This window comes from Chrysochloris asiatica, unplaced genomic scaffold (assembly GCF_000296735.1).
Source record: "Chrysochloris asiatica unplaced genomic scaffold, ChrAsi1.0 scaffold00132, whole genome shotgun sequence".
NCBI classification, from domain to species: Eukaryota; Metazoa; Chordata; class Mammalia; order Afrosoricida; family Chrysochloridae; genus Chrysochloris; species Chrysochloris asiatica.
Window position 1 is genome coordinate 3,181,422 of NW_006408650.1, and position 13,408 is coordinate 3,194,829.

A 13,408-nucleotide genomic window follows, 5' to 3' on the forward strand; every position below is an offset into this window, starting at 1 on the left:
AACGAGTTGATTCCGACCCATAATGACCCTGTATAGGGTTTCCAAGGAGCGGCTGGTGAGCTTGAACCGCCAACCTTGCAGTTCAAACAACTTTGCAGTCTGACACAATGGAAGCAGTAGTTGGGATATTAAATGATGTATTGCATTAGGAAAATCTTCAACAAAAGTTCTCTTTGAAGTGTTCAAGAGCAAGGCTATGAGTTTGAGAACTAAGGTGCAACTGACCCAAGCCATGGCATTTTCAATAACCTCATATGCATGTGAACGTTGGGCAGTGAATAAGGAAGACACAGACTGTAGAAGAATCGTGGCATTTGAATTATGGTGTTGGAGAAGAATATTAAAATTACTATGGACTTCCAGAAGAACAAACAGATCCGTGTTGGAAGAAATACAAGCCGAATGCTCCTTAGAAGCTAGGATGGCTAGACTTCATCTCTCATACTTTGGACATGGTATCAGAAGGGACTCAGTTCTTGCAGAAGGACATCGTGAATGGTAAAGTGAAGGGTCAGTGACAAAGAGGAAGACCCTCAAAGAGATGGATTGACACAGTGGAAGCAACAAATAGGCTCAAACATTGTAACAACTGTGAAGGTGGAGAAGGAGGTGCCAGGGTTACGTTCTTTTGTGCAGAGGGTCGCTATGAGTCAGAATTGGTTCAACAGCATCTAACAACGACAACAACAACAATGTCCAGAAGACCCAGCCCACTTCAGGTGGGGGATAGATCCGAGGCAGTCAGGATGGAGATTGGGCGCTCCAATGGGGAGGTGACTTCCGGGTGATGGTGGCCTGGACCAGGCTGTGAATGGGAACCGATGTGATGGATTCAGGATCAATGTCCTCTTGGTGGATTGAACGTGGGAATTTCGGGAGGGAGGAGACCAGGGTGACTTGCATCACTGGAGGGATGATGGTGCCTTTGCTGAGACAGGGGGCAGAGGGGAGGATTGGGCTGAGGGGAAAGTGGAAGGTTGGGGAATTCTATTTTGACTTTGCTTAGCTGGCGGTGTCTCAGAGATCAGTGTGCAACACCCATCATGTGTCCTGGAGCAACGAATCAGCAGATAGCAGTCTTGCCTTCTTCATTGGTTACAACAATGCGCTTCCCACCTGACGCTCTTGAGACATCACCGAAACCAACAGGGGTGTAGCTAGTGTTCATGACCCAGGGACCACAGGGATGGATTCTTGGGTACTGCTTCCCTAAACCTAGAGAGCTGCCCTCAGGGGAGGAATCTACATACCAAGTCATCACCCCCAGAACTCTTATGTGCACTGAGGTCTGAGAACCCTGAAATAAGCCGATCACCATATGTGGATTCATGCAGCCAAAAAGTATGGGCTTCCTGCTCTACGCTAAGTAGTAGACTGGCCTGGGACCAGGGACCGTGGTGGGTGCTGGTGGGGAAAACTCCTCCCCTTTATGAGTTTATGGCCTCCAACAAATAAAAGAGAGGATTGGGGGAACAAATTATGGTGTGCCAGGCAGACAACACAGAGGGCCATGGGAGTGAATCTAAGGAGAACTTAATTTACACCAGTGCTGGGAGGGTGGTGTGTGAGGACCAAGAAGGCTTCTCTGGGCAGCCAGCACCCACCATGAGACCTACAGGATGGATTTAACCAATAGAAGGATGGGCAGAAAGGTCTTTCAGACAGAGGGGACAGAGGTGGGCAGGAGAAAGAGCTTGGCGTCACCAGGGGCTAGGCAGTGGGGAAGGAAATTGAGTCTATGGTGGTTGAGTTTACAGGAGGAGAAGAATGGTTGGGCGGTAGGCTGGGGCACGTGTAGAAGCCTGTAGGTCATGAAGGAGACTGGATTTTATGGTTAAATGGCTGCCAAAAAATAAAATGCATTTCCCAGGGTTCCTTGCTTCTGAGCACGGGCATGTGACCACGTTCTGGCCAATAGGATGAGCAGAGTGTCATGTGACACCCCAGCCTCTTCCTCAGCACGGATTGCTTTGCTATTCTTGGGTTCTGATTCTTCTTACATTGTGATGCCTCAAACTCAGATGCTGCCCAGAACCAGGGTGGTGAGAGGCTCTCTGGGGATGGCAGTTTCCTGGCCACGTGACTGGGTCCCAGGCTGCAATGTTGTTGAGAGATATAAACATCCTGCTTGTCCCGTTGAACTTGTTTTCGGGGTTTTGTGTCATTTTCAGTAGACCTAACCCAGGCTGATGCTAACACTGTCTGGGGACATTGTTGGGTTCAGGCAGGGGACTGGTACCATGCAGTTCATGCTGGCTGTAGGGTGGCTGGAGAGGGCAGGAGTGGAGGGGAAGACAGATCAGGGGCAGAGGTGGACAGGCTTGGGGTCTTGGTCAGCTTCTCACTGCACGTGCTCTTGCTGGCCCCTTTAGAGTTGTGACACTTCCATCTCCTGCTCACCCTCTTCCGCCTGCAGATGGCTTCTCTGGAACTGTTACAACAGAAATACCACGAGTGGACGGATGACTTTGTTGTTGTGAAGTGCCGTGGAGTGGATTCGGACGCATAACCACACATAAAGGGTTTCCCAAGCTGTAAGTCTTTGCAGGAGCAGGAAGTCTCATCTTTCTTCCTCAGAGCTGCTGGTGGACTCGAATCGCTGACCTTGTGGTTCACAGTCCCGTGCTTATCCTACAGTAACCACCACGCTCCCTAACAAATAGAAATGTATCCTCTCACAGTTAGGAGACTAGAAACCCGAATTGAGAGCACCAGCGCTGGGGAAAAGTCCAGGTCTACTGTCAGCATCTGTGGGCCCAGCGTTCCCTGGAGATCTCCGTGTGTCTTGGCATCAGTCTTCCCCTGGATCTAGGAGCTCCCCAGTGCAGGGACCCCAGGTCTCCTGTCAGCATCTGTAGGCCCAACGTTCCCTGGAGATCTCCGTGTGTCTTGGCATCAGTCTTCCCCTGGATCTGGGAGCTTCCCAGCGCAGGGACCCCAGGTCCAAAGGACATAATCCACTCCCGGTCTGCTTTCTTGGCAGTGGGCTCCCCATCTCTGCTCACTTCTCACTCTTGTAAGATAAAAGTTGCTGCAGGCTACACCCCTGGGAATATCCCTTACAAAGGATCAGCGTCATGATGGGATTAAAGGTGTTGTTGTTGTTGTTATTGTTAAGCGCTTTCAAGTTGGTTCCAACTCAATAGCGACCTGTAAAAGGTTTCCGAGGAACAGCTGGTGGGTTTGAACCACCGACTTTATGGTTAGCAGTCCAGTGCTTATCTTATAGTACCACACCAGAAATTCAAGAGTGGTGTATCCCACCTTTAATCCTCTTATTGATTTATCACAGAGCCCTGGTGTGGCTCTGTGGGTTAATGTGTTAGACTGAAAGTTTGGTTTGAACTGCAAGGTTGGTGGTTCAAGCTCATCAGCCACTCCTTGGAAACCCTATACAGGGTCGCTATGAGTCGGAACCGACTGGATAACACTTCACAATAACAATAACAACAATTGGCTTATGACATGAGAGCACATGGTGAGGGGTCATCACATAACTGCCACATTGCACCTTTACCTAACCATCAAACCACTGAGAATCATGGTCCAGCCAACATGACACAGAATGTGTGTGTGTGGTGGGGAGCTCAATTCAACCATTGACATATGCCCTCAATGGCCTGGGCAGTGTTCTTAAAGTGGGCCCGAAGATTTGAACCTCTTCACTTACATGATTTTGTGGGGCTTTCTGGGTGAAGTGAAGAGCGAACCATTCTGAGAGATGACCTCAGACCTCATCCGGGAAGACTCAGAGTGCATCTTGAAGGTAGCAGTTGGTCATATCCTCACTTTACAGATGAGGAAACTGAGGCAGAGAAACGTTACAGTCACTGAGCAAGTGAGGGAATCCAGACTTGAACCCAGGGCATCTGCCTCTCCAGCCCAGCGTTTAACCATGTCTAGATGTTTTTGAGGAACCTGGGAGCCCAGTGGATGAAGCCTTGGACAGCTAGCTGCAAGGTTCGCACTTCAAACCCACTAACTAAGCTGTCCACAGAAGGGAGATGAGGAATTTGCTCCTGTAAAGATTTACAGTCTCAGAACCGGATGGAGCATTTCTACTCTGTGTACGGAGTCCTTGTGAATCAGAATTGATTTGCTGTGGGTTGACATGTCTTCAGTGACCTTTGATAATGGAGAATCTGGGGTTTGGGCGTTGACAAATTTTTCTTTTAAAAATGAGTGCAGCTGTGAATATTTTGGTACCACTAACTTTCTACTTTTCTCTATTAATATTCTCATTGTTTCCTTGGGATACAGTCCCCAAAGGGATTCCTGAACAAAGGGTTAGAAAAGCGATTTGACTTTTGCTTTTTACGCTCAGATAGCTGACAGAAAAGCTGACAGTGGGTTTATGTAAGTGCCCCCCACCCCCTGTGGGTTCTACTTTGTATTCATTTTTGGTGGTTTAATAGGTACCATCATGATATCTTAATGTATTAAGCCGGTGAAGCTGGGAGACTCTCCATGTCACAATTTCTTATCTCAACTCGCCTTGTGCGTATCTCCCTCACATTTACCAAGTGGGCTCTAAGCACTAAGCCTTACAGTTTTATCAGCAATTGACACTTCAGAATATATGATATTTGGAATATATACATGATTCATTCTCTGCCATGTAAGAGTAACAAAGCAAGAGGTCACACTTTTCATACAGGCAAGGAATTTATGAAAACGCAAGTGCTTTGCAAGGGGAGACCTGGTGGGCCTCGAAGCAACGTAGCTCATGTCTCCCGAGAAAGTTTCAAACAGGGCGGTTAGACTTTTTGGTGTGAGAGTGAGGAAGAAGGGGAGCACAGAAACTGGGTGGGTCTTCCTGGAAATTGCTTGATGGGAGGGTTATGATAATTGGGTGCGTGCACAACTTCTCCGCAAGATGGATTCTGTTGCAAGGGCACCTGGGATACTGACCGTCACTTATTATGGGATGGATTTAACAGACGCTGTTAAATCCCGACTCGGTCATGTCTGGAGATTCTGTGCATACTCTGGATCCGACTGAAACTGGTGTTGACCACAGGTTGGTGTTTTTTGAAAAACAGTTTCAAGGTTTTGAAAGGGACAGAGGAGAATTTATCATAGGATTTAAGGAGGTGATTGGGTTGTTCGTGAAGCCCGAGGTTTTGAAAGGGACAGAGGAGAATTTATCATAGGATTTAAGGAGGTGATTGGGTTGTTCGTGAAGCCCGAGGTTTTTGTGCTTCGGTCACCTTGATCTTCAGTTCTATCAGCAAAAATGTCACTCACACTTTCAGCTGTTTTTATTCTGTATTCTGGTGGGGTGCTGTGGAGTCAGATCTGACTCATAGCGACTCTGTGTAGGATTTCCCAGGCTGTAATCCTTATGGGAGCAGAAAGCCTCATCTTTCCCCTGAGGAGTGCCTGGTACATTCAAACTGCTGACCTTTCGGTTAGCAGCCCAGTTCATAACCCATTAATTAAGCTATAGGGCTTCTTTGATGTATTCTAACCTACCTCATGATCCACACAATCGAAAGCCTTTGCGTAGTCAATAAAGCACAGGTAAACATCCTTCTGATATTCTCTGCTTTCAGCCAAGATCCATCGGACATCAGCAATGATATCTCTCGTTCCACGGCCTCTTCTGAATCCAGCTTGAACCTCTGGAAGTTCTCTGTCAATGTATGATTGCAGCCGTTTCTGTATTACCTTGAGCAAAACTTTGCTTGCTTGAGATATCAAAGAGATTGTCCGATGATTTCCGCATTCCGTTGGGTCACCTCTCTTTGGAATGGGCACAAACATTGATCTCTTCCAGAGTGCTCCTTGCAGGCCAGGATGGCTAAGCTTCGTCTCTCCTACTTTGGACATGTAGTCCGGAGGAAACAATCGTTGGAGAAGGATGTCATGTTGGGTAGGGTGGAGGGTCAGAGAAAGAGAGGAAGACCTCCAACGAGATGGATCGGCCAGGTGGCATCATTGATGGACTCGGGGGTGGCAGCGGTGGTGAGGTTGGCCCAGGATCGAGCATTGTTTCGTTCTGCTGTGCATGGAGTCGCTATGAGTCGGTTCCGACTCGATGGCACCTGACAACAACAACAACCTACCTCAGAGTAACCACTCCCGAAGTTTCCTATCTGACCTTTTGAGTTTCTTGCCAAGTTGACTCTGTAGCGATACCTTACAAGACATTCCAGGAGAGAGACTTGAGCAGAGCAGGAAGGACTTACCATCACCAAGAAGGAGGAGCCAGAAGTGGAACATGTATAGTCTTTAAGTTCTGGGTTTCTATACGTAGAACTTCCTAGATCCAGGGAAACAATGGTGTCTACGTGGAGCTCTCCAAAAAAAAAGAAAAAAAGCTAGACCTACAGATGCTGAAAGGAACCAAGGGCCTTCCTCCTCCTCAACTGTGAGCCAGCAGAGAGCGCGCTTCCCCGAGAGCTGCCGTTCTGAACAGGGACCTCTAGTCTCTTCAATTGTGAGAATGCATCTTAGCATGAGGGCTGGGAGACCTTGTCTCTTTACTTCAGGCATGTTATCGGGAGGGACCAGTCCCCATAAAGGACATCATGCTTGGTGAAGTGTCAACGACAACAACAACAAAGGCATCCCCACAATGACATGAAGTGACACAGTGGCTGCAACAATGGATTAAGCGTTGTGAGTGAGGCGCAGGACCGGAAGTGTTTCGTTCTGTTGTACACTGGGTCGCTGTGAGTCGGAACTGACTCCAGGACACCTAGTACCACTAAGACTGAGAAACTGCGAGAGAAAAAGTTTCTGTTTGTTCAAGCCATCCACTCGTGGTATTCCTGTTACCGCAGCGTTAGAGGATGGAGACAACATTGTTATGTGCTGTCGAGTCGGTACTGACCGGTAGTGACCCTGTACACAACAGAACGAAGCACTGCCCAGTCCTGCGCCAACCTCACAATGGTTGTATGCTTGAGCCGACTGCCGCTGTCACTGTGCCTATCCATGTCATTGAGGACCTTCCTCTTTTTTTGCTGACCCTCCACTTTACCAAGCATGATGTCCTTCTCCAAGGACTGGTCTCTCTTGATACTATGTTTGAAGTAGGAGAGATGAAGTTTCACCATCCTGGCTTCTAAAGAGCATTCTGACTGTTTGTTCCAACACAGATCTGTTTGTCCTTTTGGCAGTCCATGGCACTTCTAATATTCTCTTCCAACACCATAACTCAAATGCATCAAGTCTCCTAGGGTCTTCCTTATTCACTGTCCAACTTTCACATGCACATGAGGTAATTGAACATACCATGGCTTGGGTCAGGTGTACCTTAGTCATCAAACTGACATCTTTGATCTTGAACACTTTAAAGAGGTCTTGTGCAACAGTGCAATACATCATTTGATTTCTTGACTACTGCTTCCATGGGTGTTGATGGTTGACCAGAGCAAAATAAAGTCTTTGACAACTTCAGTCTTTTCTCCATTTATCATGATGTTATTTGCTGCAGTGGTGAGGATTTTTGTTTTCTTTACATTGAGGTACAACCCATACTGAAGGCTGTGTCTTTGATCTTCATCAGTATTTTAAGTCCTCTTCGCTTTCAGCAAGCAAGGTTGGATATCTTCTGCATATTGCAGGTTGTTAATGGGTCTTCCTCCAATTCTGATGCCATGTTTTTCTTCATATAATCCAGTTTCTTGGATTATGTGCTCAGCATACGGATTGAGTAAGTATGGTAAAAGGATTCAACCCTGGCACACACGTTTCCTAATTTTAAACCTCTCAGTGTTCTCTTGTTCTGTTCAAACAACTACCTGTGTGTATGTAGAGGTTCCTCGTGAGCACAACTAAGTGTTCCAGAATACTTATTCTCCACAATGTTGTCCATAGGTTGTCATGATCCACACAGTCGAAAGTTTTGCATAGTAAATAAAGCACATGTAAACATCTTTCTGGTATTCTCTGTTTTCAATCAAAGTCCATCTGTTGTTAGCTGTTATATTCCTCGTTCCAATTTGTATTCCATTGTTCATTGCCAATGACTTCAGGGCACCATGGACTTCTTCCTTCAGTATCATTGGCTCTTGATCATATGCTATCTCTTGAAATGGTTGAACATCGATCATTTCTTTTTGGTACAGTGACTCTGTATATTCCGTCCATCTTCTTTCGATGTTTTCTGTATCATTCAATATTTTGCTCATGTTGTTGTTATTAAGTGCTGTCAACTTGGTTTTCAAGGAGCAGCTGGTAAGTTTGAACCACCAACCTTGAGATTCAAAGTGACTTTGCGGTCCAGTGCTTGGTCCCACAGTGCTACACCACAATGGCACATCACAGCTTGACTTTTTCTTTAGTTCCCTCAACTTGGGAAATGCTAAAAATGTTCTTCCTTTTTCGTTTCCTACTCCAGAATTTTGCACATTTCGTTGCAATATTTGACTTTATCTTCTTGAACTGCCCTTTGAAATTTTCTATGAATCTGTTTTACCTAATCATTTCTTCCATTTGCTTTAGCATCTCTATGCTGGAGAGCAAGTTTCAGAGTCTCTTTTGACATCCATTTTGATCTTTTTTGTCGTACTGACCTTCTGGTTTCTTCCTGTTTGATGTTCTTGATGACATCTCACAACTCTACAGGCTTTCGGTCTTTAGTGTCTAATTCATTAAATTTGTTCTTGAAATGATCTCTAAATTCAGGTGGGATAATTTCAAGGTAATATTCTAGTTCTTGTGGTCTTGTTTCAATTTTTTTCAGTTTCAGCCTGAACGTGTTAAATGAGCAATTGATGGTCTGTTCCACAGTCTGTCCCTGGCCTTGTTTTGGCTGATGATATGGAGCTTTCCCACCGTCTCTCTCCACAGACATAGTCATTTTGATTTCTGTGTATTCCATCTGGTGAGGTCCAGGTATATGGTCATCTATTATGTTGTTTAAAAAAGGTATTTGTAATGAAGTCATTGGACTTGTAAAATTCTATCATGCTCTCTCCAGCATCATTTCTATCACCAAGGCCGTGTTTTCCAATGACTGATCCTTCCTCTTTGTTTCCACCCTTAGCATGCCAGTTGCCAGTAATGATCAATACATCTTGATTGCATGTTTGATCAATTTCAAACTGAAGAAGTTGATAGAATTCTTCAGTTTCATCACCACTGGCTTTAGTGTTTGGTGCATACATTTGAGTACTAACTGGTCTTCTTGTAGGCGTATGGATATCATCCTATCATAGACAGCGTTGTACCTCATGACAGATCTTGATATGTTCTTTTTGATGATGAATGTGACACCATTTCTCTTCAATTTGTCATTCCCGGCATAATAAACCATGTGATTGTCAGATTCAAAATGACAAATACCAGTTCATTTCAGCTCGCTAATGCCTAGGATATCGATGTTTATGCGTCCCATTTTATTTTTAACAACCTCCAATTTTCCTAGATTCATACTTCGTACATTCCATGTTCTGATTATTGATAGATGTTTACAGATGTTTCTCTTCATTTGAGTTGTGTCCCATCAGCAAATGAAGGTCCCCAAAGCTTTACTCCAGTCACATCATTATTGTCAACTCTACTTGGAGGAGGCAGCTCTTCCCCAGTCGTATTTTGAGTGACTTCCAACCTGAGGGGCTCATCTTCCGACACGTTACTTGATCATATTTTGGTGCTGACAGTGTTCCACTGCTATTCATAAGGTTTTCAGTTATTAAATATTCGGAAGGAGTCCATCTCTCCTTCCTAGTCTTTCTTAGTCTGGAAGTTCATCTGAAACCTGTTGGCATTCAAAATACTAGTGACATAGCTTCCAGGATCATAGCGAGATGCAAATCACCACAGTATGACAAACTGACAGACAAGTGGTGGTCCGAGACAACAGGATGGGGAATTTTCGTGTGTCTTGTGTCTTGTTTCCTCTGTTGTTAACAGGCATCCTTCATGAGGTGCACGATGTTGCCCCATCCAGGAACCGGTACCGATATAGCAACTAAACACATCCACCCTATATCCAGACCTCCTTCTCTCTTGATTGAAACCTGATGCCCCTTTCTGCTCCAGGATCCCACCCAGGATTCCACGGTGCATTTAGTCACGGTGTGGCCTTAGGTCCTTATTGGCTGCTTACAGGGTGCCCGACTTCCCTTGCTATGACTGATGGCCTTGGCAGTTTTGAGGAGGACCAAGCAGGTGGGCTTTGTCCGATGCTTCTCTCAGGCTTAGACTGGAGCTACATTTTGTAGGATGAAGACCACAGAGATCAAATGCCATCTCATCCCTTCATATTAAGAGCACCCGACTGATAGGACCTATTACTCTATGTTGATGTTGATTACCTTTTCATTTCTGGCTTTGCGGAAGTCCCTGTATGCAGCCCACAGCCAAGCACCGAGGAGTTATGTCTCATCACTTTGAGGGACCTGTGACTACACCAGCTATTTGGAATTCATCTACACAGGGTATTTGTCTCTTCTCCCCACGTTATTTATTCCAGTAGCTCTTCTCATCAGTTGTCCTCAAAGCTCTTCATTTGATACTTTGGTTATAACCCAGGACTCCTTTATTCATGTCGGTGCTCGGATTGCTCTAGCAGTGACCACTGGGCACTCTCTGAGTTGATTGCTGTGTCCTTTTGCCATATCCTGGTTCTGTTTTCATTTGATATTTTTGAGTACTTCCTTACTTCCGGGCACTAGAAGATGTTCCAGGTTCATCGTGCGTATCTTCTACCCCTAGTCCTAGGATCAGGCATTAAAGGGGCCCGGGTTTTTTTGGTTGTTGGTGGTGGTGGTTGTGTGCCGTTGAGCAGAGTCCAACTGATAGTGACCCTGTCAGGGTTTCTGAGGTTCCCAGTCGTTATGGGAGCAGAAAGCCTCATCTTTCTCCTGAAGAGTGACTGCTAGATTCGAACTGCTGGCCTTGTGGTTAGCAGCCCACCTCATAAGCCATGACACTACCAGGCTTTTTGGATGGGAGAGTGGTATTTAGAAGCCAGAATCTGAGTGTTAGGTGTGCTCATTACTCATGTGGTATGCAAAGAGGGCTTCCCAGCGAAATCAGCTGTATGAGCACCTTAGGGCTGCTGTGTTGCCTCGGGGTGCAGCTTTTGTGGGTGAACCAGTGCCCATGGCAGAGAATGACCCCTGAGTCAGGGCCACTCTTTACAGACAAACAGGAAAATGTGCAGCTGTTTCTTCATTGTTTTTCTTGTGTAGGAGGCTTGGTGTGCTGTAGGACCAGCTCCCAGGAGGCCTCCTCGGCCTGGGGGCAGGGTGGCCTTGACATTTTACAAGTGACAAAGGCCAGGTGCATCTGAACCTGCCTGACCGTGTGCCCTGTCTCTATTGGGGGTCAGAGGACAAAACAGTGCCTCACACACGCCGGTGCTGCCCAGCTCTCCGTGGGCACCTGGAATGGATGAGTGATCTCGCAGTGGGTCTGTGCTCCTCCTGGTAGGTTGTGAGCAATGCTTTATCCCCAGTGTCCAGCACACAGTGTTGTGAAACGCTGTCACGTCAGTTCTGACTCACAGTGACCCTGTATAGAGTTTCTGAGAAGTGGCTAGTGAGCTTGAACCGCCGATCTTGTGGTTCAAACTTGCAGCCCAGTGCGTTAGCCCACAGCGCCATACCTGGACTCCAGTAGGCATTTAATAAATGATAATTAAATGCATGAATGAAAGAATCCACCCAAATGCCATGAATCAATTCCAGCTGATGGCCACGCTGTGTATGTCAGAACAAAACTGATGTGGTGCTGTAGGATGAACACAGGACCCCAGGTTGGTTTGAATCGCAGGTCGGTGGTTCAAATCCACAAGTCTTTCCTTGGAAACCCTATGCAGGGTCACTATGAGTCAGAACCGACTCGATGGCACTTCACAACAACATTCTTTAGAAGTCAATTACCAGGTCTTTCTTACGAGGCACCTCAGGGTGTATTTGACCCACCAATCCTTCAGTTAGTAACTGAGCACTTAACTGTATGCACCAACCAGGAACTAATAGCAAACTCCGCCCCCCGAACATGCTGTAGCCGAGTCAATTCTGGCATTTAGTGAGTTGGATCACAGACTAGAAGTGCCCCATAGAGTCTTCAAGGCTGTGATTTGTATGAAAGCAGATTGTTAGCTCTTTTCTTCTGTGGAGCTGCTGGTGGGCACTGAACTGCCGGACTCCTCGGGGATGAATAGCAATGAAAACAGCTCGGTCTGGACCATTTTGAGAACTTCAGGCTTGCCTTCATCTCTGCAGAGCTGGTGATGTGTTAAAAATGGGACCAGGGCCTCCCTTCAGGCCATGATGCAGGTGGTGCTGGGAGCTTGGGTCCCCCTGATTTTGCACGATAATGAGAGGCAAAGTTGGGTCCCACCTTGTATCTCGTGCTTTCATGTCTGATGTCCTTTGAGGATGCGGAATGAAAAGGAAGCCTGACTTTGCAGTTTAGTTGGAGGGGAAAGTCTCCATCAGAAGGGAGAGAGATGAAGAAGGATTTGGTCTGGGAACCGGACAGGATGCTGCTGCTGCCTCCGCGTCCACCATCAGGGGAGAACTCAGCAGCCTGGTGGACTCTGATCTGGGGATGAGGGGACAGGACGGGCGAGAGGCTTCAGGTCCTCAGAGCACCCTGGGGGCTGGTGGGACCTGATGTCCATGTGGCTTCAAAGGAGAGAGGCTCAAGACTGACCAGTCCTTCCCAAGGTACCACTGCCCTCCAGTGGGAGGAGGAGCGGGGAGCCTCGATTCCCCTCCCTCTTGGAGAGATTAGACCACCATTGGTACCATCCGGTGTCTCTGTGGGTTGCAGGACAGGCCTGACTGACCTTCAGCAGCACAGTGGGTTGATTAGAACATGCTTTACTTTATCAACTGCGGTGCCTTTTATTCCTTTCCTAGGCTTATCTCCACGGCCACCTCGTCCCCCAGTTAAATGAGGATTAATATTTTAACAGGATTAAGTGCTCGGGTTCACAGTGCTCCCTGGAGACAATGCCCTCCTTTTCTGCAGCCCCAGGCTGCCCTTGGTGTGTGCGTGCTTGTGAGCTCGGGTTTGCGTGCCTGCAGATAGCAGTCTCTTGGTTTAGGGGGCATTAGTCCAGATTCCAGGATGAAGGGTGGGTGTTGGGGGATCCATACATAGAATCTGGTTGATAAGGGACGTGTCCCGGGGGTGGGGGGCACCTTGCAGGGTCAGATCATTTAGAGGCTGCAGGAGTCTTCCTGGGGGGTCCCTAGATGTAGGGGCTGGGGGGAAGATAAGGCTGGAGGGTGGTGGTAGGGGGAGAGATACAGATGGGAGAGAAAAATACATAGAGAGACAGAAAGAGAGAGAGCTGAGGGATAGAGACACACAGAGAGAAGAAAGACACAAAAAGGATAGAGACAGAGAGAGAGGTAGGGAGAGACAGACAGACAGAGAGACACGGAGAGAGACGGAGACAGAGAGAGAGGTAGGGAGAGACAGACAGACAGAG